Raw genomic sequence first — 15,322 nt, 5'->3', positions numbered from 1 at the left:
ATGTGCCAAAGAAACAACTAACAACGAATGGTGGAGTGGCAAGGTGATATGATATGCTTAACCATATAGTCTTGACATGGATGCCATGTAGAAGGTCCATGTGGCTTAGGGGGTGACATGGTACATTGTCATCATGACATGTGGTAGATGGATTTGCCATTTTTAGGTGGCCAAGTGGTATATTTTTAGGTGACATATGGCATTGCCCATAGGACACCACGTGGCATGATGATTGCAAAGGTTACATGACAGCTGAAGTGGCAACATCTTGGGATCTACACCAAGGAACAAATGTTTTTAAAGGTTTTTAGTGCTGATGATTTTCATATATTTACAAATGTGGGGCCATGGGCCATCTCACATTGCGCATCAACACAAAAACGAGCATCGAAGAATTTGACAATGGCAGAGTGGCGAGCAGTGATCCTCCAGATAGAGACTTTCCCATCAAAGGATGGCATTGTCACATAATATTTTTGTCTATCAGTGATCACCCGTCAGGTAAGGCGTTGTGCACACCAACAAGTGATGAGTGACGAGTGATGGGACACAAAATACTAGCCTTTGGTCACCTCCCCCAGTCGTAGAAGCAAGCAAACCAACACCAAGGGACCTATTGGTCATCGATCTTAGATGCATCAAGAAAGATATAAGTGGGTAGACAGAGCGGTGAGCAGTAGAAAGAGGTTGATAGACAACAAAGTCCTCAATAATTAATGTTTCATCAATCATACCAGCAGGTGGAGACAAGTGGATGTGTGTAGGCTCGGGTGGTGGGCCGACAAAGGACCAACCCTCAGTCATGAATTCCGGTCACATTGGGATAAAAATAAGCACCCAAGGGATTATTGGTCATTAGGTTGTGGCAGTGTATGGAGAGAAACCAGTTAGTATGACGGGAGATAAGTGCATATGGAGCTTAAGCCCTCAGATCTGACTTGTAGTCTATTAAGAAAAGGAGTTGACCACTACAAGCTATTTTTTTTTGGTGTTGTTGTATATCAAGTGATTGTACAAATGTTATGTTTGAGCACCAAATTTCGTTTGAGAACAAAATGAACTTGAGAGGGGGTTGTTCCCATGCACATCAATGAAGAGAATCATTGAGGTAATTATAGAGAGTGAAGCGTTGTCTATGTTGAATATAACAACTTGTAAAATTAATATGGGAAGAAGAATAGGTTTGCAAATGAGATAACAGAGAAGGAAAGCTTGTAGTAGTATGATCTTAATTGAGAAAAATGAATTGTTGCAGGAGATAGTGAGGAATTAAGAGAATTATCAAATTGTTCAAAAATAATTTAAGCCATGGATCTTAGTTTGAAAATGACATTAAATATAGATCTGATTGGCTACAACAGGTTGTTTCCTATAAAGATTAGAGGTTGGTGCTTCTAGCATGTTGGGTCTTGTAGATTTGAGGGGGCCCACAAAAATTGGTCTAATTAGGAGTCAGAGTTCAAATTTACATCATAAAAAGAAGCATTTGTGGTGTTCTTCCATATGGGTTTCCACATTAATTGTCTATGTCCAAAATGTCATGTGTTTGATGCTTTGCTCTGTAATTGATTACATTTAATTGTTTAATTGTGTGAATAAGTGTAAAAAATTGCATAATACTGATTCACACCTCCCCACCCCACCTCTCAGTATTCTTTGATTCCTAACAATTGGTATCAAAGTAAGTTCCTTTAGAAATAGTGTAATAGTTGGAAGGTAGATCTATAGGGAATCATGGCTGGTCAAGATGGATTCTTTTCAAATAGAGCACCAATCTTTGTTGGAACCAATTATGTATCCCAAAAAATAAGAATGGGATCCTACCTAATGTCTCTTAATGTTTATGTATGGGCATCTGTAGAAGTTGGATACATAGTTCCATTAACTCCTCCAACACATCCAATTGAAAGAAGAGCTTACTCAAGTAATGAAAAGGATAGGAATGCAATCTTGTTCAATCTTAACCAATATAATTAAGCTAGTCAAAGTGATGCACTGCAAATCTGCTAAGTCTAGGACAAACTCAAAAATAACTATGAAGGAGATTCCAAGGTAAAGAAAGTGTTGTAGCCGCTACAACCACCCTCCAAAATTTTGCCTTAACCTGTTTTGGAGCCTCCCTACCAACCTTTCACAACACTTTGTCTTGCTTTGTCAAGTAGACAAGCTTCAGTGTTTTTCATGCATAAAGGCAGCCTGTCGAGCACAGCTTGATGCATCCCCCTCACAGGCTGACCACCCAGAATTGGTCCAACTGCAGGCTAAGAAGCTTCCCCTGTTGGAAATACTGAGAGGGGGGGGTGAACCAGTATTCCTTTGGAATTGTTATTTTTACCAGTTAGATCACTTATATTTAGAACACAAAATGAACAATAGGAATAAATGCTTTTATTAATATAATCATTACAATGAATCAAGTACAATGTATATTAGGCTCCAACCCTAGATGAAGACACCAATCTCAAAATTCCCAGACTCCAACCTGTTTCCAAGCACCAACTTGGACTTTTTTTGAGGCTCCAACCTCTAGGGCACCAACCCTGTCTTGTCAAGGCACCAACCTTGGGTTTAGGAGCACCAACTCCAAGGACACCAATCCTTCCAATTCTGAGGCACCAACCCCAAGCGCTCTGACCCTATCTTGTCAAGGCAGCAACCTTGGATTTAGGAGCACCAACTCCAAGGACACCAATGCTTCCAATTATGAGGCACCAACCCTAAGGGCTCCGACCCTATTTATATATTGTCTAGATATGTTTGGCAGTATTTCTCTGCTCCCAAAATCTTCTTCACTAAATTTTTTCTATCTACAACTTCACTACTACATCAATGACAACCTGTCTTCATATGAAGGAGTCTTCACAACTCTTCATATTGCCCAAACAGAGTCTGTAAAGTTACCTCATGATGATTTCAAATAGGCATCATGATCTCCAATAATGTTTCCAAGATTTGCTAAAGCTTTCCAACAAGATATCTACGCTAAGCCTCAATGTATGCACAAAAGCAATTCTTTGTTTTCAAGCCTCTGTTCTTATTGTCGCAATAACTGCTTTAGGAGTGATTGTCGCGGTATCTTACTTCCAAGGAACAAACTCACAAATACTTCAATGCTGGTGTTGTCTACTACTCCCTTCAACTGATGACTGATGAAATCTTACTTGGTTGGTTCGAGGTCAAACAGATCTTCACAAAAAGATTGTTCTTCAAGTTGAGGTCCGTACTTCTTCTAATTCATCACAGGTCTGAGCCTTTCAAAGATTAACCCAATCAACAAAATTTCTCGACCTTCGACTTCCTTCTTTCCTGCTAGACCTTCAACTTCCTTCCTTCCTGCTCGATCTTCGGCTTCCTATGTTCCTTCAAGTTCATGAGTTGTGAATTGTTACTTCTTCTCACTGTAATCGATGCCCAAATGACCTACCTCAAGTGAAGCATTTCAACTTGTATATATATATGAGTTTTGCCAATAAATGAAACGACCCGTTCATTGGTGGAGGGGCTGACTTGTGCATGAGGTGGTATATTAAAATATATCGAAGGGCCTTTTGTTAATATTCAATTATAACTTAGCCTTTTTACAAAAATCGCATTATAGGAGAGGCTATACCCATATTATAATAGAAGTTTGGCAGTCCCCATCTGCCACATCACCGCTAATCACAATCGCAACTTTTCAGAGGTCTCTTACTACGCAATATATCAGAGAGGCCATTTTTAATATTCACAAGGCCCACATGGAGGTCCCACATGCCACGTTGTTAATCGCAATCGCAATTATCTGAAATCCTGTAATCGCAATTCTTAACATCACTGATGTAACATGGCCAATATTCATACTGTTGATGAAACAAATGTGATATAATATTAAACCATCATTAATATATCTATCAGATTCACAAGTCTTATCGCAGTCGGCAGTCGGGTTCACAAGTCTTATCGCAATCGGCGGTCTGGTTCACAAGTCTTATCGCAATCAATGTTTCAGTGGGGACAACCCTTATGATTTGCATAACTTCTGTGATACCTGGACGTGGTACTACATAAAGGTATATTCTATGGAGCTATTGGGTCCACGTATTATATCGTAATCGACGTTTTGACATCCATTTGAAACTTGAGATTATTGCAGATGCGATATTTCATTAAGTCACACTATAATGGTGCAGCGGGTCTGCAATGTTATCGCAATCAGAGGATTTGGATATACATCCCTTATGATTTGCGATATGAACATTCCGATAGGCGGACGCGATATTTCATTAAGGTGAATTGTAATGGTCCCGCGGGTCCACAATATTATATAGCAATCGACAGATTTGTATGTGACAAGGTTTTAAGGCTAGCGATATGGTAGATGCGATATTTTTTAGGGCGTGTTGTAATGGGACCATCGGGTCCGTAACTCATATCGCAATCGGGGGTTCATTACTTCCTCCGATATGGATCTTACTCTTGGCATATGCGATAGATCTGCATTGTCTTGGCTCGTTGCTCCTGTGGTTTCTCTTTTCTCGTATTCAATACATTGCTCCGATAGCTCTTCTTCCAATAGTTCTTCTATGCTCCGATAACTCTTCTTCCGATAGCTCTTCTTTGATGGATTTTGATGAACTCTTCCTGCTCCTGTTGCTTGACGAATCTACTCTGCTTGGCTTCACATCATTATTTACTATCCAAAATATTGCCATATTGACATCAATGACAATCTAGATCAACATCCCCAAGAAAATTGCGCATTTTTGGAGGGCAACCAACCTTCCCTCCAGAAATTGCGCAACCCTATCTGGCAACTTGCTGGGCTCCAGAATTGTGCAATTCTGCTAGCCAACTCTCCCAGTAGAAATTGCGCAAATTTCCCTAGCAGGGCTACTCAGCCCAGAATTTTTGCAAACCTCCTGGGCAGTCAGCCTACCTTCCAACTCAGAATGCACATTTTTCTCAAGCAGTTGAGTAGTTGCATGCATGAGCAGTCTGGTTGACCAGTTCCACTCAGGAACAAGGAAGCTTGAATTGCATACATGTATGACTTGCTCTTCCCGAAATAGCAAAAGGAATCCCATGATTCAGGGAGCTATTTTTAGCAACCAGGGGTTACATGAATACTTTGTTTTAGAAGTTTCCCTCCAAGTGTCGCTTTTTCCTAGATTTATGGCATGCACGTCATGAGCCCAAACTTATTTATTCGACGCATCAGAGCTCATTATTTCACAACGATCTAGGAGCTCTAACATCCCACAACATATCCAAGAGTCTTCCACACATCTGACTCAGCTATTCACGGGTAAGTGGCCTTAACTTGTCTTTCTTAGCATTTCTTTCACTTTTTGTGTATTCGCTTGTGTGAATGATGTTTGCTTGATTTCTTTGAACGCTTGATGTCGTTTACATGTATACTAACTTGTCCTAGATCTGTTTCATTTTCGTTGCTATCTCACTGCTGTCACATGCATGAAACAATTTTGCACAGACATTCGCCGAACCGACGAACTGCTTCACCCACATGCATGTTTATCTGTTTGTTGAATCTTTCGTTCATGCTTTGCATGCACTGTCAATCACTTCTACTTTGACTTAGTGTTGCCATGCATTCACTGTCTTATTTGCTTTCAGTTGCTCGTTGTCGAGTCGGGCCAACCTTGGCCTGGACTCTGCCTCACTGAGACTGCTTTGCACAATCTAGGGAAGGAAGGCTCTGCCTTCCTCTCCAGAAGTGCACATTTTTGCCCAACACCAGCCTCCAAGAATGTTTTGCATATTTCTAGAGCACGGTGACTGTTGGCCCAGGAAATTGTGCATTTCAGTCTCTCGACCTGCAGTCCTTCCCAGTTGGAATTGCACATTGCGAGCAATCAGTCTGGATTGCGCATTGCACAGATCCAGCAGCCAGTTCTGCCTCCGAGACAACCCAGACTATCTTTTATGCAGCTATGGTAGCCAGTCACCCAGCCTCCCAAAAGAAATTGCGCAATCTTGCTCATCAATTTCCCAGGTATGTGCTGTGTCATTCCTCAGAATTTGCTTTGTTTTCGTTGACATAATTCTTACCATGCCTGTTGCTTGTCTCCAGATCTTTCAGGTTTTCATCTGTCTCAATGGCTTCCAAGAGAACAGGATCTCAGGACACTGATAGAAATGCAGCTGAGCAAGTGTCCTCTAGTCTGTCGATCTATGAAGATACAAAGTTGTATCTAGACAAGGACATCAAACTAAAGTGGCAATAAGTCAATGAAACATTTGCATGCACTTTTGGGAAACACCTCGAAGACTGTCAGGTGTACGTGAACATTCATAAGTCTGTCTTGTATTGGATTGCATGCAGATATCCCATGTTCCCATGCGTGGGCATGATACACTATATCGTCTCTCACACTGATCTTGAGACGATGACCTTGAGAAGTTTTAGTGGGACGAAGCTTACGACCTTCTGGGAACATGATTATGATGAGATGTATCAGATGTCAAAGCCCGTGACTATCACGGAGACTCCATTCAACTTACCCAACAATAGTGCTAACTCCAGATACATTATGAAGGATTGGGTAAAGGAGCTAGCTCGTTTCAGGATGACTCCCAACCAGGTATACAAGACAAAGATACTGAGGAAGGCATACCAATACTTGATCATATTTGCTTGTCAGCTGTGTGGCCAAGCAAGCACGGAAGCCTTCCCACAAAGTTGGGTAGTTGCATTGGACCAAGTGGTAGAGAAGGAAAACCATGTAACTGGTTCAACATACTGGCTCATCAGCTGAAGGAGCAAGTCACAAAGGCTCGACAGTCACCCAGAGGTATGCATGTAGAGATTTACATGTCCACCTACATCCTAGATGCAGTCTGTGCTCGACATGAGTTCCCGGGCTTGGAGTGGGCATGGTCACCGACAGAGACTGCTATGAACACATATTTCAAGTTGTTGTTTGAATGCAACTTCAAAGGAGTAATCACATGGTTGTCCGATCATTTTGTCGTCCCTTTGTATAAGATGATATTCGAACAAGATCCACCCTGCATGTCAAAGGAAGAAATGGAGGCATTGATAGGTATTGCAGATTGGTATGCCTCACCGTCCAACACTTTCATTCAAATGTTTAGTGTTGAGAAGTCTCCGCATGTTTTGCCAAAGTTTGCCTTGGACGTACTTGTCATGCAGGAAGTAGCCAATCACATCTCGACGGGATTGATAACTAGATTGCAGCGGAAGAAGAAGGCACCTTGGCTCACTCTTCCATTATAGATTGGGTTATATGAGATCCGAAGTATCAAGCAAGTGGATGTCAAAGCATAACTGATGAAGAAACACCCATTTGACCTTCGAAGCTACAATCCGTATGACCCACATTGCATTATGAAGGATCATTGCACGAGAGTTCAGTTCAACTGGATCTACGAGGCATTTCATTGGGTCGAGGAGGACCCATGGCAATATTGCTATAGTTTCTCCAGACCCAATGAATGGTCGGATTCACTGCGGAGTGGTTAGCGAAGAAATGTGAAGCGACATCACGGAGAGCACCAGTAGTAGTAGCAGTAGCAGTTGTGGCAACATAGCCAAGCATACCAGTGCACGACAAATGGAAGAGGAAGATTGACGATCGCATGGAGGAGGAGAAAAGATGAAAGTTTCGAGCAGATCCACTTGTAGAGAAAGCAGCTATGGTTACAGAGGGAAAGAGGCAGCAGTGTGACAAGCGAATCATGTGAAGGCAGAAGGATAAGAAGAGAATGGAAGAAGCAGAGAAGGAGTTGCATGAGCTAAGAGAGAAACTCTGAAAGGAATAAGAGATGCGTAAACAGGAGAGGGAAGTGCAGTAGCAACATATACAGTAGGGGGTGCATCATGTGCAAACAGACGAAGCAACACCCGTACAAGTAGTTGATTCATCTGAACAGTTGGCATCAGGCGAACAGGGTGAACCATCGTAGGGGCAAGACTTTGCTCATGAGATAGAACATGCACTTCAATAGTTGGATGTAGACATGGAGAAATAGGAGTTGGAATAGGACACCGACCTCATGCCTCACCATAAAGAGGTCGACTCACCTGCTTCAATGCATCCTGAGGAGGAGCAAGTCTCGGATGAACAAGGAGGCACTGAGATCCTTGGTGATCAACTGGAAGAATAGATGCACAACATCTCGTTTGATGAATCCCAAGACAAATTTGTGCAACCTCGCAGAGTGTCAACTTCGGAGGATCAAACATCTCCTGCGCCAGTTGAAGAATGAGTGATCATGACTAATGTGCACAAGCATACAACTGCTTTGGCCGATGAAACTAGAGTGTATGCCAAAGCCACTAGCTCAACTGTTCATTTTCTTATAGCTGAGAATGAGCGAATGGCGAAGGAACTATAGGTGGCCAAGCAAGGAGGAGACTTGGTGACGATGTCTGCCTGAGATGAATTGAAGAAGGCAGTACTAGATGAGTATGTCCTTGACACAGTTATGTGAGCATTGCACTCCATGTTTGGTACCGTGCATAAGGCGGTCGTTCATCTCAATAGATGGCAACAACGATGTGCTAGGAGAGCACTCATCTTGACGAACATACGTGCTGTTTTTGATGACATGCAAACATGGACGATGAAGTACAAGGGAGCCCCACATCACTTACCAAAAATGATGAGGCCAAATGAAATCAAGCTGAAAGCACATATCTGGAGTTAGATCTGGAACTATGAGGACCTCCCGCAACTCATCACTAACATACAGGCTTCCCATGCACGAGTATTCAAGAGCATGGATATTGTGGTGCACATACATGTGATCCCATCACTTGGGACTCTCACCCAGGCGAATATCGAGAAGCAGGTCCGACTAGAGCTTGACTCGTACTTCGACGAGTTGACGTGCATCACCACCAGCCCATACTTGCCTATTCGTGCAGACATCGTCCACAAGTATGTTGTTGGTCTAGCCAAATTGAAGGCAATGATGCACATGCTTTTAGACGAGTTGGACAGAGGAGCCCGAGCAGCGTACCTGTATGCTATGGAGGCGAAGGTCAAGTTTCAGACGGATGTCACTGCGAAACACACAGACACTATCAGAGACTACAGAGCTTGGCATAAATATGTTATTGTTGATCAACATGAGGATGTTGAGCAGTTGGACTTCTATAATTGTCTAAGTCACAACGATGTCTAGTTTGGCTTGCTGAAGCCATTGTGTTCACATGGGTACATGTGCATTGTAATGTTGAGTCATGTTAAGTGTAAGTCAAGTGCCAATAGTGAATGTAACAGTCATAGATTAGGTGAAGAGTCATGAGGGTAGTTGACCAATCACAAAGGGGAATGTTAAGGGCCACCCCACCCTTTGCGATAAATAATCCCTCATAACTCATTGTAAAGGCTTTTGGTCAACCAAGCTTTTGATAAGACTATCTTGGAGAAAGCTTGGACAGTATTGTAATGCGCCTTGGCTTCTCCATTGCACGAAACTAGTTCATCTATTTGGAGGAGCAGGCGGATGTGGCTGTAACGCTTCACTGTTGGGGCTAGCAGGTTTACATGGATGTATTGTATGATTGGGACTTATACTTCTTTATATAATAAGAGCCAACACATTTTCATGCATATGTTGTTAGTGTAGTTGGATTGCTTTGGTTTCTTAGCAATATTTGTTGTTTAACTTATGTATTTGTGTATGACCTGCTTCATATGCAAACATATGAATCTTGTTTCAGATGTGTTGTTGGTTTAAACATCACTTTGGATCGTTGACTGATCTAGTTTCCAGCTTTTGATGCATCTTTTCTCATGTGTTCCCTTCTAAGCTGAGTACTGCTACAAGTTGCTAAGGGGCGCACTCACCCCCCATGTGTTAGAACCTCTCATTCACCTTCCTTGACTCACTGCAACGGTCACACCCTTGCTACTGACAGAGTTATCTTACTTTCCTCTGTGCGACATCGCGGTCAAGGAATTACCTTACGGCACACTCTTGGGACTCCTACACCAAACGGTCTGAGGTCTAATTGGGACTTCTTATCGAGGAGATCCCCTTGACATGTTGGCGGGTCCAACACCATCAAAATTTCTGGTGCTAGAAGGAGGGCAAGATGACAAGCTGTGTCCTCTCATCCGATTTTGAACCTTTGCATACCTTCATGGATTATTGCACTCTCCTCTCTCCGCGATGTTTTTCGAATTGTGAAGATGTCTCCATCACGGGGGAGTTTTTTAATCCCTTGTCCACTTTCACGTACGATGGTGAAGGCGAAGTGGCCTGGCCTGAGTACTTACATGCATTTCTTTCCATGCTTCATGAGGAAGATGGTTGTTTTGATGAACAAGCCAACTTGCTACTTGCACACACACTTCGCGAATATCCATGTAGATGGTTGCTCATCCTACCAGCTGACAACGTGCACTCACTTGAGAACTTCTATGATCTTATTGAAGACACTTTCTATCATTTTGATCCAGACCATCTTGACCAAAAACTGCTACAACAACAGAAGGCTCTGCGTGAATCGGTTATTGATTTTTGGCAGCGCTTTTGTGACTTGTAGTTTCAAGCTTCGAGGAGCTAGATGAAATTTTCTTATGTTTGGGACCAGTTCGAGTATTTCCTTAAGAAATATGCTCGTCCCAAGAAGAATCTTGAGATCAAGCCTCGCTCAACATTCTTCACTGAAGGAGCTGCGCAATCTCATGTGGATGTGGTCACTGTATCCACTGACTGTCCATCTCCCTCTCAGTCAACAGCGCCACCACTGCCAAGTGATGTTAAAGATCATGCTCACACACATGTTCATCTTTCACATTCTCCCAACATCACTTCGCTCAATTTTCGCGTAGATTTGGTTGTGAGTCCTTTGAGTTTGCATATGCATTCTGTTCTACGACCTCCGTCTTTACACTCGGGTGTTCCTCCACATGGTGTTGTCTTGCGTTCGTCCATTCCGAACTCTTCATTTGTTGTGAACGAGGAACAATCCATTAACAGATATCATTCATGAAGAGTATGAGTGGGAGCTTGAGCATCAACACTCGGCGAAGGATGACTCCCTTCCGCTCGAGCCCCCTCCATTCTTTCCTAACATATTTGGTGAACCTACCATCCATGATTTTGCATGTGTGTCTTCATCCACGGATGCACCCATTTTTGATCACTTGCAGGTCTCGCTGAATGCCGGCTCATCATTCAACAACATAGAGGATAAGCTATTCATTGAAAATCTGCTTGATCTTTCATATGTCTTTTTCGGAGACAAGAGGATGAGTTTGTTTGCTTCTCATCTACCCCTTTGTTTGATTCATTTGATCATGAGGATGCTGATGAAATCATTGATTTTTTTGATCGTGGTAGTCATGATCCATTTGTTTCTATATTTGATCACGATCATGACTCTATCATAGTTGATCTTGCGAAGCCACTGGTTTATGATGATATACCTGATGATCAAGTTGAAACACCCAAGACTGTCGAGGCACTTCAACCCAAGCTGATGGTTATGTCAGACCCTCGCTCTCTTGGGGTTAGTGTCACTTCCGATCATGAAATTGTTCAATCACCCGAGGCTCCTCATCACTCATCTGTATGCATTGAAGATCCATATCACACACAAATCATTCTCCTTCCACTCGAATGACACGATCCCATTGCTCATGCATTGGAGGAATCTTACATTGCAAGAACACATGTACAACGCAAGTTATCTTTGTTTATTTTGTTTGCTTGCATGTCATAGCCAAGAGTGTGGTTATGCTTCAAAGTTGCACACAGTGTCACACAACACCATGATAAGTCCACGAATTGCTTGTCATGAACTTGCACTCACTTATGTCCTGTGGGCACTGTTAGACACGAAGTTTGGTTGTCTTTATTTTTATATCTTTCTTGCTTGCTGGTTCACATAACTAGGTTGCTCATGGACCAAATCTTCACCAACATGGGCCTACCAACGTGTCGGTGGCTACATTGGAAATATCACTTCATGTGATCAGGCCCATGCATGGTTAATGTAGGAGTAGGAGTAGTGTTTTCTTTCAGTCAGTTTACTTGAATTCTTGTTTGCTTATTCACTTTGGTTGCTTGTTTGTCTGCTTGCTTGTTTTCTTACTTGCTTTGCTTTCACTTTTTATTATGCTTTTGCTTTGCTTTGATGTTTGTTAGTTCGCTTGTTTCGTTCATAGGTTGGTTTTGCATGAAACCATGTATGACTCTTGAAACCAACTGGGTGAAGTACAAGAGGGCTTGTACAACTATCACTACTTGGTTATCTGTCATCTTGCCTTTGTATGAAGAGCTTGTTACTTTTAGTCCATGATACGTCGAAGGAAAATACGTACTGTTCGAAGTGAACCTTGGTGAAAACACAACGCTTGCGCGCTAACTAGTGTCACCTTCTCTAGTTGGTTGTTTTTGGGTTAACCCTTGTCAGCTTAGTCAAGTAGAGTAAGGTGAGGGGGAAAACCTTAACAAGCATGTCAAAGATACAATAAACTACTTCTCTGCTGGAACAACCTCTTCTTCTCTCAATAAGTCGAGATCCCTCTTTCACCTCTGAAAAGAATAAGTGTTATGCACAGTTGAAAAAATGAAAAATGAAAAAAATGAAAAGTAAAAAAATTTGAAATGAAAAATGAATAAGGCAAAGGAAGAGAAAGACTTCCTGGGTAAGGAGGTGATGTAGGTAACTCCGCTGGGGTACTGACCAGGTTCACTGGAAGCAGAGCCATGCTTGTGTTCCTACGTGACTCCACTGGGGTATTGTCTAGGTCTGCTGGAAGTGGAGCAACACCAGAGACGAAACTAAGACTCTGACGACTATACTGCTTATGCACCTATATACCCCTCAACCCCAATTGAAACAACTGTGTTGCCTTGGCTTGGAATGTGTGTCAATCGACTAAGAGCTTGGCAAATGCTACATCTTACAATCAAGATAGTGTGAAACCAAGATGAGTTGAGAACTGAACAATACTTCCAAAGGTGTTAGACTTGTTTTTCACGAACAAGGTCCATTCAGAGAGCTGGAGTTCTACCAGTGTGTCGCCAAGTGTTGTAGCATCTACAACCACCCTCCAAAATTTTTCCTTAGCTTGTTTTGGAGCCTCCCTACCAAGCTTTCACAACACTTTGTCTTGCTTCATCAAGTACACAAGCTTTAGTGTTTTTCATGCACAAAGGCAGCCTGTCGAGCATAGCTTGATGCATCCCCCTCACAGACTGACCACCCAGACTTGGTCGAGCTGTAGGCTGAGCAGCTTCCCCAAGAAATTGTGCATTTTTGGAGGGCAATCAACCTTCCCTCCAGAAATTGTGCAATCCTGTCTAGCAGCTTACTGCACCCCAGAATTGCACAATTCTGCTAGCCAACACTTGCAACAGAAATTGCACAAATTTCCCTAGCAGGGCTACTAAACCCAGTATTTGCGCAAATCTGGGCAGCAGTCAGCTGCTTTGCCCAAAAATTGCGCAAAACTCCTAGGCAGTCAGCCTAGTCCCAACCAGGAATGCACATTTGTCCCAAGCAGTTAAGCAGCTGCATGCATGAGCAGTTTGGTTGACTAGTTCCACTTGAGACCAAGGAAGCACACTTGCATGACTTGCTCTTCCTGGAATAGCAAAAGGCAACATGCAAAAGGAATCCCATGATTTAGGGAGCTATTTTTAGTAGTGGGTAGTTACATGCAAAGTTGTTTTAAAAGTTTCCCTCCAATTGTCGCTTTTTCCTAGATTTGTGGCATGCGGATCATGAGCCCAAAATTATTTATTCGACACATCAGAGCTCATTCCTTCACATCGATCTTTGAGCTCTGACATCCCACAACAAATCCAGGACTATTCGATACATCCAACTCAACTATTCACGGGTAAGTGGCCTCAACTTGTCTTTCTTAGCATTTCTGTCGCTTTTTGTGTATTCGCTTGTGTGAGTGTTGTTTACTTGATTTCTTTAAACGCTTGTTGTCGTTTGCATGTATACTAGCTTGTCCTAGCTCTATTTCAGTTTTCATTTCTATCACACTGCTGTCGCATGCATGAAACTGTTTTGCATGGACGTCAACCGAACCGACGAACTACTTCACCCACAAGCATGTTGATCTGTTTGATGAAATTTTCATTCATATTTTGCATGCACTGTCAATGACTTCTACTTTCACTTAGTGTCACCATGCATTCACTGTCGTATTTTATTTCAGTTTCCCATCGTCGAGTCGGGCCAACCTTGGCCCGCACTCTGCCTCACTAAGACTGCTTTGTGCAATCTAGGAAAGGAAGGCTCTCCCTTCCTCTCCATAAATTCACATTTTTGCCCAGTACTGGCCTCAAGGATTGTTTTTCCATTTCTAGAGGACAGTGACTGTTGGCCCAGGAAATTGCGCAATTCGGTCTCTAGGCCTCTAGTCCTTCCCAACTGGAATTGTGCATTGCGCAATCCCAACAACCAATAGCCAGTTTGGATTGCACATTGGGCAGATCCAGCAGCCAGTCCTTCCTCCCAGACAACCCAGACTGCGCTTTTGATAGTTCTGGCAGCCAATCACCCAACCTCCCAGAAGAAATTGCGCAATCTTGCTCATCAATTTCCCAGGTATGTGCTATGTCATTCCCCAGAATTTTCTTTGTTTTCGCTGACAAATTTTTTCCCATGCATGTTGCTTGTCTCCATATCTTTCATGTGTTCATATGTCTCAGTGGCTTCCAAGAGAACTGGATCTCAGGGCAATGAGGAAATGCAGCTAGAGCATCAATTGAGCAAGTGTCCTCTAGTCTGCCGATCTATGAAGATACAAAGTTGTATCTAGATAAGGACATCAAACTGAAGTGGCAATAAGTTAATGAAACATTTGCAGGCACTTTTTGGGAACACCTCGAAGATCGTCAGGTGTACGTGAACATTCACAAGTCCAACTTGTACCGGATTGCATGCAGATATCCCATGTTCCCATGCGTGGACATGATACATTGGATCATCTCTCACACTAATCCTGAGACGATGACCTTGAGAAGTGTCAGTGGGACAAAGCTTGTGACCTTCTGGGAACAGGATTATCATGAGATGTATCAGATGTCAAAGCGTGTGACTGTCATGGAGACTCCATTCAGCTTACCGAACAACAGTGCTAACTCTAGAGACATTATGAAGGATTGGGTAAAGGAGCTAGCTCGTTTTAGGATGACTCCCAACCAGGTCTACAAGATGAAGATACTGAGGAAGGCATACCAATACTTGATCATATTTTCTTGTCAACTGTGTGGCCAAGCAAGCACGAAAACCTTCCCACAGAGTTGGGTAGTTGCACTGGACCAAGGGGCTAGAGAAGGAAAACCATGTAAATAGTCTGACATATTGGCTCATCAA

This window comes from Pinus tabuliformis, chromosome 7 (genome assembly GCF_031772625.1).
Source record: "Pinus tabuliformis cultivar Carrire ecotype Pingquan chromosome 7, CPIR1, whole genome shotgun sequence".
In the NCBI taxonomy this organism is placed as follows: domain Eukaryota; kingdom Viridiplantae; phylum Streptophyta; class Pinopsida; order Pinales; family Pinaceae; genus Pinus; species Pinus tabuliformis.
This window is presented reverse-complemented; position numbering follows the sequence as displayed.